This window comes from Eubalaena glacialis, chromosome 11, assembly GCF_028564815.1.
Source record: "Eubalaena glacialis isolate mEubGla1 chromosome 11, mEubGla1.1.hap2.+ XY, whole genome shotgun sequence".
In the NCBI taxonomy this organism is placed as follows: Eukaryota; Metazoa; Chordata; class Mammalia; order Artiodactyla; family Balaenidae; genus Eubalaena; species Eubalaena glacialis.
This window is the reverse complement of record NC_083726.1, coordinates 16,510,986-16,522,943: the sequence shown is the minus strand read 5'-3', so window position 1 is coordinate 16,522,943 and position 11,958 is coordinate 16,510,986.

The following is an 11,958-nucleotide window of genomic DNA, read 5'->3' as shown; positions in this document are numbered from 1 at the left end:
TGTATACATATAGCTGATTCACTTTGTTATACAGCAGAAACTAACACACCATTGTAAAGCAATTATACTCCAATAAAGATGTTAGGAAAAAAAAAGAAAAAAAAAAGCTTTACCCAAGATTTCTGCAAATTCCCCGGGAGCTTCCTTTCTTAAGATTATTTTCTTAAGGCTGTTGCTGCCTCTAACTTCTGACTCCATTGAACTAGTTCATTCAGGAAATGGTCTCACCTTTCTGTCCCTGACCCAGATGGAAACTCAGCTCCTTCCTCGGTTTCTATAGAAAACCTACTCTAACCAGGCGATCTGAACATGTAGACTTTATCAAAGGCATTGGAGGGCGAGGAGAGGTTTACACAGCTGAAACTCAAACAACTTCAACAGGAATATTTTTCCTGTGAGAACAAAACAAAACAGAACAAAACAAAACACAACACAACCCTCTGGCTCCCAGGCCCTGGAGAGAATGTATTATTTATTGGCTGCTTTGCTCTCTATCTTATTGGATCATCCCTCCCTGCCTCCCTGCCTCCCTCCCATTACCCTCCTGTCCCGCCCACACCCCACAGTCAACCCTAACTCTCTCTCCAGCATGCACAGCACACGCAAGCCCCAACCCCCAGACTCAGTTCCTGACCCTTCCAGGTGCCCAGCTGAACAAAAGGACCTTTCATCGAAGCCGAATCCACTCCTTACAAGGCAGTTGTATTGGTGACTTCTTCTGTTACTCTTAAATATGTAAATATAATTGAGAACGTGCTTTGTGCCAGATGCTGGAGATATACAAAACTGGAAAAATACACAAGCAACAGTTCTAAGAATTTAATCATTAAATCCCTTAGAACTCACAGCTTATGGAACAAGTAATCCCCATACCAGGTCACTGGTGCTATAACAAAGATGGGGGCAAAGTGCCGTGGGACTTCAGGGGATGGAGCAGCCTGTAGACTGGGGACCCTTAGAGATTCAAGGCTGAGACCCACAGGAGTCTTGAATTCTGAGTTCCTTTCTCAAGCCATGGGTTCAGCTGGTGTTCCTCACATTTCCCTTCTAAAAGCTTCTCTTTGGCTGTGGCTGCCAAGGTTCTTTCCATTGCATTACACAATATACAGCATTTATGACTGACAGTCACCCCAATTTGAAACACGCAGAACATTAGCTCTGCACTAGCGCTGCACCACCCTGCAGGGTACCGTGAACGTCTGCAAGTCTATTTGGGGGGTTGAGCAACAGAGGATATTGAGGGTTCTCCAAGGAAGTCAACGTGTGCTAAGATACTCAATAAAGTCCATTTTCAACCTAAGTTTCCTGTTTTTTTCCCCCCGCTTTCAAAACCAAGTGCAAACCAGAGCTCTTTTGTCAGATTCTTTCCAAATAAATGGGGGCGAGGGAGGGCTGGTGATCTCTGTTATCACAAAGGATGTTGCCTGTCTTGACACTGGTTTCAACAGTTCCTTTACAAAATACTCTGACTGTGCTTTATTTAGTTTTAGCTTGAATTTTGAGCATGGAACCATTGCTTGTTAAGACGCTCAAACTGCTTGTCTTAGAAGCTCTAATATTTGTGAAACACGTTACATGCTAGTTATTGTGCTAAATATAATATCAAATTTAATCCCTAAAATGAGCCTATGGGGTGAAGGATATGTCAGATTTTAAAAAAAAAAGAAAGAAAGAAAGAAAACCGAAGCTCTGAGAATTTGCCCCAAATCACACAGCTGATAAGTAGAAGAGCTGGAGTTTGAAGCCAGGTTCATTCCAGTCTAAACTCAAGGTATCTCTCAAATGCAATAATCTAGTGAAATAAAAATATTGGTTTTGAGGTCATTTCCTAGTAATTTGAGATTGGAAACCAAATATTTTACCTTTTAAGGATATAATCAGGATTTGCCTTCAGTATCATCATATACTACTATTAAGTTTGAAGTTCAGATTGTAATTATTATTGTACTCTGGATTGAGATGTTTTAAATTCATTTTATTATAAAAGAGATATATGGTTGCTGTAAAAATTTTAAACGTTATGAAACATAAAGCGAAATAGAAATGTCAATAGCCCACAAAAATTTGAATAGACACTTCACCAAAGGAGAGCTACAGATGGCAAATAAGTATAGAAAAACACTCATCATTAATCATTAAAGAAATGAAATTTTAAACCACCCATTAGAAGAGCTAAAAGTCTTAAAAGTCTGATCCTGCCAAATGCTGGCAAAGATATAGAGAAACGGAACACTCATACAGGGCTGTTGGGTTGTAAAATGGTACAACCACTTTGAAAAACCAAATTTGCAGTTTCTTAAAAAGTTAAACATACACCTAACATATGATCTAGCTATTCCATTCCTAGGTATTTACAAAAGAGAAATGAAAGCACATGCAAGTACAAAGAGCGGTCCATGAATGCTCATAGGAGCTTTATTTGTAATATCCCCAAACATTTTTTTTAACAAATAATTTTTTTTAATTAATTAATTAATTTTTATTTTTGGCTGCTTTGGGTCTTTGTTGCTGCCCGCGGGCTTTTCTCTAGTTGCGGCGAGCAGGAGCTACTCTTCTTTGCAGTTCACAGGCTTCTCATTGGGTGGCTTCTCTTATTGCAGAGCACGGGCTCTAGGCGCGTGGGCTTCGGTAGTTGTGGCACTCGGGCTCAGTAGTTGTGGCTCACGGGCTCTAGAGCGCAGGCTCAGTAGTTGTGGCGCACGGGCTTAGTTGCTCCTTGGCATGTGGGATCTTCCCGGACCAGGGCTTGAACCCGTGTCCCCTGAACTGGCAGGCGGATTCTTAACCACTGCGCCACCAGGGAAGTCTCTCCCCCAAACTATTAACACTCCAAATGTCAATCAGACGAATGGATAAGCAAATTGTGTACAACCATACAACGTAATGCTATTTAGCAATTAAAAGTAATTAATTACTGATACACTTAACAATATGGATGAATCTTAAATTAATTTCATTAAATGAAAGAAGCAAGACCAAAAAATAAGACATATTGTCTAATTCCATTTATATAAAATTCTAGAAAATTGAAACCTTTAGTGACAGAAAGCAGATCAGTGGTTGCCTGGAGATGGGGGCGGGACAGGGTGGGATGGTAGAGAGGGAATACCAACAGGTGTGAGGAAACTTTTGAGGGTGATGGATATGTTCACTATTGTGATTGTGGTAACAGTTTCATAGGGGTTCATATAGGTCAAATTTTATCAAATTGTACACTTTAAATACATGCAGCTTATTGTATGCCAATTATACCTCAATAAAACTGTTAGACATACACACAGTGAGTAAGCCCAAAACCCTCTCTTGAATTTACCACTGATACCAATTTTATGATCATCTTTCTGGACGTTTGCACAACAGGGATCATATTATACACTACGCTAACAACTTGCTTTTTTCACTTGGATATTTTTTATGTGGTACACACAAATCCACCTCATTCCTCTAAATGGCTTACTGGTAATCCAGTGCGTGAATGTTTTGTGATATTTAACATATCCTTCATTTGAGGACATTTAAGTGACTTCCAGTTTTTGCTGGATAATTTTTTTAATCAGTACAGCTCTTTTCTGAGTTACGGGCACCTGACTTAGAAGCTTCCTGCCGGTGAAACAACCCCTTGCTGGTGCTTTCTCCTCTTCTTTGCCAGCAACCAAGCTGTTCTGGCTTACTTACTCCACCTGGTGGGCAGTGTGGGAAACTGCCAAAGATTTGTTATTTTTCCAGTGCGAGTGGGTCTTCTTGACACCAATTTGCCCTTCTCAAATCCATCTTGTCCCTGGATACCAGAGTGACGTTTCTAAACATAAATCTGATCCTCTCACTCTCCTGATGAAAACTCATCACCTAAAATAAACACAGAGCCCCTTATCAGAACATACAAAGTATTAATACTCTGGCCCTTGCCCAGCTCTCCAGCCTCAATTTTGGTAACTCTCTTCCCGGCACTTTGTACTCCAGAAATACATAACCAGTTATAATTCTCTAAACACACAGTGCTGCTTCATACAGCCACATCTTTGTATCTACTATTTGCCCTCCTTGGAGTGTCACTCTGCCCTCTCCTATTCCATGTTTTCCTGGTAAACTCCTATTCAGCCTTCACAACCCTACTGAAGAGTACCCTCCTCTGCAATGGGGTTTGGTTTGCAGTTTACAGTCTCGTCCGTTTGGAGGCTACAAGGAAACTATACTAGCAAATGGAGAGTTTCCTGACTTTTTCCCTGTTTCCTCAGGAGAGAAATTGTGGAGTCATCATGACTCTCCTTTTGCCTCATTTGGGATCCAAAGGAAGATATTTCATCCTTTTACTCATTCACTCAGCAAATATTTATTTGTTTCACTGTTTCAGGCACCAATATAGGCAAGTAGGATACATAAGTGAACGAAACAATGAACACTGCAGTAATGGAAGTTAATTCTAATGGAGGAAGAAAAACAACACTAATAAACACAAGTAAGCACATTTTGTAGTATGCTAGAAGATGTTAGGGAAAAAAGAAAAAGTCAAGCAGATCAGAGGGTTCTGTCTATAAAGATATGCATATCAAAATGTACAAACAAACAGAATATCGCTGCTATGGGAGATGATTTCCCTGCTGTTTAAGCCAGTTTGAATTGGATTTCTGTTCCTCAAAGCCAAAAGCATCTGAACTAAACCAAGGCACCCGCCTTGGCATGCTTTCCTTAAGAGCAATGGTTGACATCCACTAGTTCCATCTGTTCCTTTGACAAGGAAAAATTAATTACATGGAGATGCCATAGTCTCAGATTCCATTTGGGGATTTTCCTGAGGGCCTTTGATGACACGATGTTCTTACTCATGTACCATTCAATTATTTCCATCCCAGGTAATCTCCTTCTCACTGTCAGACATGGAATTAAGACAGCTTCACTTCAAAGGGAACTCCCAGGTCAGGATTCCAAAGGAGCACAGCCAACTGCTATTCATAGGCATGATCTATGCAAGGGACAAGGCCACCAGCACAACCCCAGGACAACCAGCTTCATCTCCAGCCTGAATCGCAACCGCAGCCTCCCAACACTTCTCCCTGCTTCCTTCTTGCTCTGCTAGGCTGTTACCTTCACGCAGTCAGGGTGATTCTTTTAAAACATCTATCACATCCTGTCCCTTCTCTCCAATTGCTTTTCATCACTTACAGGCCTTGTGTGATCTGGCCCTGGGTTACTTCCAACCTCCCACCCCCAACCCCTTCCCCACCACATTCCAGCCATGCTTGCTTCCTAGCTGTTTTTTTAAGTATGCCAATGTGCTCCCACCCCCTTTGCACTTTTTCCCTAACATCTTCTCTTTTTTCTCCATTTTCCATAGGATTAAAAAAAGAGTAGATTGGCGAGTCTAACAAAGAGAAAACAACTAAATAATGTGGGATGTAGCCATTTGCCCTCGCTTTTAAAGTCTGCACACATTCCTATGTCTCACTTCTGTGCCTTTGGTCATGCTATCTTCTTATTCAGAACACTGACTCCCTTTCTTCTTCCAGCTAACGCACTAACTCACCCATCAAGACAGCCTTAGGGCAGCTCATTCATTCATTCACGAAATATTTATGAGGAAACAAACAATGCACCAGATACTACACCAGGCACTGGAGAGACAGCCATGAAGAGTGATGCAGCCCTTACCTGCATGGGGTCCAAGTGGAAGGAAGAGATTTAATAGGATATTTAATGAGACACCAATGGTATCAGTTTCATCTGCAACCACAAGAAAGTGGCCGACAACTACTCCCCTGTCTCTAAGAGAGATGTCAGACTACTTAGATAGGACTTACAAATGAGGGGGTCAAAAACAAGTTTTGTGACTGGTGGCTCCTCATCCACTCACAGGTAGAGAGGGTTAGACTTAGAGAGTCCAGGAGAGACACAGCACATAAATAGGGAAGTCATGGAAGGGGACGAGGGTACCTGCGGAAGAGATGAGGGCAGGTCGAGAACAAGAGGGACAAGTCATCTAAAGGGCTCATCAGGAGAAGAAGAACCTGCAAAGACTGGGAAGGAATAGACAGAGAGGTGGGAGAGTCTGATGCACAGAAACAAAGCAAAGAATGTGCTTGAAGATGCGGAGAGTGTTCAAACTGCGACATTTACCATACAGAGATCAAGTCGGTTGAGGACTGAGAATTCACCATTGGATTTGGCACATGGAGGTTTTCCAGGATCCTCCCTCACAATTCTCAAACTAGCCTAAATGCACTTCTTCTGTGCTCTCTTGGCATCCTGGGTGCTTTTTAAAAACCATACTCCCTTGAAATTATCTGTGTTATTCTCTCCCATCAGACCATAGCTATTTAAATTTAAATTAGTTAAAAGGAAATAAAATTCAACATTGTGTTCCTCAGTTGCACTAGCCACATTTTAAGTTCTCGATAGCCACCTGTGGCTTGAGTACACTGAGATTATAGAATAGTTCCATCATTGCTGAAAGTTCTATCGGACAGCGTGGCTCCAATCTCGGTCACTGACTACAACAGTAGCATTTCCGAAGTATCACATCAAGTGACATTCTTAGGTCACTACTTCCCATCTTCCTTCTTCCTCCAGTGTCCCCGTCCTAATGGATATTCATTCCCACAGAACCTCAAGCCCCTTGACCTTATCCGCAGAGCTGAGCCTCAGACCTCAGCTGGGGCACCCATGGAGGGGCATAACATATCCCTTCCAGCCTCATCGTCTCCCTCTAGCTCACAACCCCACCCCAATTGTCATAGCCTTAACAGGGAGCCCCTAGCAAAGGAGAAATGTAACCTGTAGGGTCTCAGCCTCTGCCTTTTCATGCATTACAAATCAGAGCACAGAAGGTGGGTTAGGGGTGAGAGTCAATCATTTAATAACTGGCTGACCCCCTAACAAACCTTCCCTGACCCATTCTCCCATCCACCTCCCCCATCATGTTCAGTCCCCTTTCTGGGCATTATTTTTTCCATAGCACTTATTGATACCTAAAGTCATAGTATATATTTGTGATTTGTTATCCACCTTCCTTCCTAAATTGTAAGCGCTTGGAGGCCTGGGCCCTTCCTTGACTATCTTGTATCTCGAATGCCTAGGATAGAGCTTGACACATGGTAATTGCTCTATAAAAGCATGCTCTATATTTATCATATGTTATGTAAATGCTATATGTCATGTATGTTATTATTAAAAATTATATTTAATAAAGGTATATAATACAGCTATATTTTTATATAGTTTATATATATTTATTACATGTTATATAATAAATGAAATGTTATACATTTATTTCATATATTGTATATATAATAAATGAAGGTATATATAATTATAATCTATTATTATATATGTATATTATGTATTGATTATATTAATATACTTTTAAATTTTATATGTATATGTATATACTAAATGAAGTTAAAGCCAACTGTTCCAAATCTAAATAACAGCTTACTTCTCACTCTCATAAAGTCCAAATGGATTTTCCCAACTGGCAGGCATCCAGAGACCCAGGTTCCTTCCATCCTATGACTTCTATCTTCTAGGGGAGAGTGGTTTCTAAGGGCCATCCTGGAAAGGGGCACCCATCCCTCCCCTCCCCTTCCATTGGCCAGAACCAGGTCACATGTTAACATCTAACCTCTGGGAGGCAGTGCACCAGAAGGAAAAGGAAACACAGGTATGAGTGGCTAGCCAATCTCGGCACATATTCACATATACATACATTTCATTTTATTTTCATGGGATTTCCAAGTAGTTGGGCATCATTCTTCTCATTTTATAGATAAGATTGTTCAGACTCTGTAAGGTTAAACTGCTTGCCTAAAATTATATAGCTAATAGGTGGTAAGGCTGGGATTCAAATCTAGATTCATTTTAATAAACCCACCTTCTTTTATGCTAATTTAATTTTTGCTAATTTCTCCCACTCCAGCTACTATCCCCCAAAGAAAATGCTTACATTGTTATGTGTCTTCATAAATAGTTAGAATGGTTTGAAACACTGGTTGATCAAACACCAATTTTCACAAAGTTCTGGGTAGTCCTAACTGATCTTTAATCTTTCTTGGCTTGCCTGGGGCTTATTTCAGCTTATCCTAGGTCCAGAAAATCTACATAGATTTTCCTCAAGAACCTCTCTGGTCAGCTCCCATGTAGTTCTGATCTTATTTAGAGAGATAGTGAGATATGTTTCCAATTTAAACAGAGATAGGCGAATGTATTTCCTTCCTAATTTCACAGCTAGCTCCCTAACCCCTCTGACTACCTTGTATATTTCCTGGCTTTCAATCAAAGCAAAAAGGAAAAGGGGGGGAAAAGTTATATTTAAAGTTGTCAGAGTTATTTCTCTTCCCTTCCCCGCTCTGCTCTGGGTTCTTGGGGACTACATTTCCCAGCCTCCTTTGCCAACTGGCTTCAGGGTTTGGCACTGGAGGGAGACAGGAGGGTAGGAAGAGGGGAGACGCACCCACTCCTGTCCCTCCTCCTCCCCTCTTCCACCCTCCACCTTTAGAAAGCCTCTGCAGCAAGGCTTATCTCCTCTATGGTTTCGCCTCCTACTCCTCAGTCCCTCCTTCTCTGGCCTCACCTCCCACTGGACAGTCCTGACACCCAGGCTCTGCTTTTGTCCTTTTATTCCTTTAGCTCTAGGGATGGAAGTAGCTTTCCACTGATTCTATTATCTGGATTGTTTCACCAGCCTGTAACAGGACTTTTAGCTCTTACTTCCTGTGTATAACTTCTTCTCCCTATTGAATTCCCTCTATTTAACTATATGGAACAGACTCTTGTTTTCCTGAATGGATCCTGAGTTATTGGCCTAATGGGTAGAGAATAGTAATATTCATATTGATATGTCAATACTGGCTACTCTGTCAGGCTCATTCATTAGCTAAGTAAATGGCTCCTGTACCACCAACTTGATGGATTCAAATTTGTTCCTTGGCAGAACTTTAAATTATCATATGTCACAGATCTTTAAGTCACTCAGGAAACCGTTGCCCAGTTGAAACTATAAATATTAAATCAGTATATAACAAGAGTATAATAATAGTAGCTATAGTTTATTGATCCATACAATGTACGTGGCAATCTGCTCAACTCCTTATATACATTATCTCTGAGTTCTCCGACGAACTATGGGGTATTTGTTCTAGTCAACATTCTTAGTGGCAAATTATAGACACCTACGTTGAATAGATATACTAGAATGCTTTTGGGTAGTTCATGGAATTAACAGGAAGGCTGAAGATCCCGGTTTGGGAAAGAACAAAAGGAAGTTAGGCATAGCTATCTTGTCACAGGGATGATCTGCTTAGGACTCCATGCATTGGGACACCACCACTGCAGGCTCTGTGAATCATCCCTACCTGCCCGTGGTGGGCAGCATCTAATAGGTATGCTTAGGTCCCATGCCCATGGCCCAGTGAGGGTCTGGGAAGAATGTCTTTTCTCCTTTCAGCTTCGGTAGTAAAGTATTAATGGGATTACCATATTACCCCCTTTTTGGCTTCTATAGTAAATAGTAATAATGGGACTACCATTTGGGAAGCTGGACCACCAAAATGACAAATGGCCCCCACAATATCACTATCCATATTTTATACCTATGAAGATAAAGCATATGTATCGATATAATGAGTGATACATATGAGCCCTCTGGTATGTGTGAATCCAAAGCATTCCCTCTTTCCACCAGAATACATTTGTTCTTTATATACAGGTAGTTTGTACCTGAATTGATTTGCTCTTTGAAAACTTTGATCTACATATATTTGTAAAATTTTAAAAATCATTTTTAATTTACAAGTATAATCACAATAGCCTTCTATTAAATGAAGAAGTCAGCTTGAGCATTAAAATTCATTTGACCACAATTATGTTGTACCCAGATTTTCAGGATTTGCTAATTATGTAGTTAGAGGTATACTCTTAACATGAACAATCCCTATCAGGGAATCGGCCAGAAACACCTTGCTGTTTACTTGCTTCTTTACTCCGGATTTTCTTAGCAGAATTTACTTTTTTTTTCTTTTTCTGACTGCTTCATATATACACATGAGAGATGCATGGACAGCTTCATATCTTAAGAGAGTTGGCACCATTTCATTCTCCTCGCTACCTGGAAGGCACAGCCACCCCAGTACCTGGTCCAAGCACCCTTCTAGAGTAATGCAATGTGATTATAAACACTTTGGGCACTTAGTTGATACAGTCCTGGTATGCTTGTTGGCATGTTGTTATGGAAATTAAATAATAATGCCAATAGGTAATACTTTGCATGTGACTGTGTGTGTGTGTGTGTGTGTGTGTGTGTGTGTGTGTAGAGAAGCCACGAAATGAGCTTTGTTTTCTATTCTTGACCAGCCAATTCAGTGGGTCACTCAATATCCCTTTGCTCAGTCATAAACCCTGTAATACCTTCTACTAGAACCCTATGCATCTTAAGTAAAAACTATTGTACAGACACCTGAATGTTCGGGGCTCTCAATTTTTTATCCTCAAAAAGTAATATAATTACTTAAGTCCCATACCACTTTGGTTTATCATCAAAGGAAAGAAACCCTTAGAGGTTGCAGGTGGGGCAAAACATGTTTTTAAAATCAAAGTAAACTCCATGGACCTTGACTGTCTAAGAACTGGGCTTGAAGGGAACAACTTAAAAAGTAAAGACGAGTATTCCACCCCCCCAGCATAAATAATTTTGACATACCTTAGTGAAGGACCTTTTGCAAATCTATTCCTTTCCATAGTTTACATAAAAAGCTCCTTTTCTTATCATGACTTTAAAAAAATATGAATATAAAGGAGATGGGAAAACTATTGTGTAGTGTTAATAGCCCTCCATCACTAAGGCATATTTAGGAGGACATTCAATGATAAGAGTAGTATCATTGTGAGGCCATGTGAAATTACATTAATAATGTATGAATGAATACATTCTCATTGTAAAAAAAATAAGCCATTTGTATGTATATAGAATAAAGGAGGAACATCTCCCAACTTGCCTCCTATACAGTTGGGAGGCTAACTTTTTAGTCCATTTCTATGCATGTCATGTATACAAAATACATACATGTGCTCTCTAGTGCCAGCTCTCTCTCAAGCATAAATGGTATCACCGCACAGTGACTGTTCTGTAATTCATGTTTTTATGTTGAACGCTGTATCTGAAGAGTCACATTTCTTAATCTTTTCCTTTATGTCTTCTGGGTTTTCCCTTTAATTTTAGAAGCTCTTCCCCCACCCCATTGGGTGTTCCAATTGATTTTTAAATTGAGGGCCCAAATCTTCATCCATGGTTGAATGAAGGACTATGAAGACATTCAGAAAACAACTGCCTGCTGGCCCAGAGGTGGGGTAGAGAGCATGGCTGTCTTGGCTGAGCTCTGAGCCATCATCTCTTTGGCCTCTCATAGGTGTTCCTTTGAGCTTCATCTCTCCTTGGCCCCTCCCACTTCCTGCCCAGTGTTGTCCTCACTGCTGGCCCTCGCTCTCTTTTTTGGCTTTCCAAGGGACAACAGTGGTTCCCAGGTAAGTGGAGGGGGCCCATGGAGGGCAAAGGGGGGTACTAATTGAGAATGGTTTTCTTTTTAGTATGGTAGGTGTGATGCAATTGGAATGAGAAATAATCTCCAATTTTACACCAATTCAGTTGAGTAGAGTCAGGGGAAAAACTGGTTTTGGTGAGTTGGAAACTTGATCAAGAATCAACATTTTGATTCTCTCTCAGAACTGGTAAATGATCTAAATCTGCCTTATATTCAAGACAAAAAGAAAAAAAAAATGACAAATCTGCCAAGAAGGTGTGGTTAAATTTTGAACATTTAGTGACCGATCATCTTGTTCATATATTAGCCAAATTATTTTTCTTCCTTCTACTTTCTATTGCCTTTTTTCCCCCCTTTATTGCTTTTTAGTCCTTCCTAGCATGTTAAGATGGACAGGGGAGAGAAAAAGAGATGGGATTCCATTTAATCAATT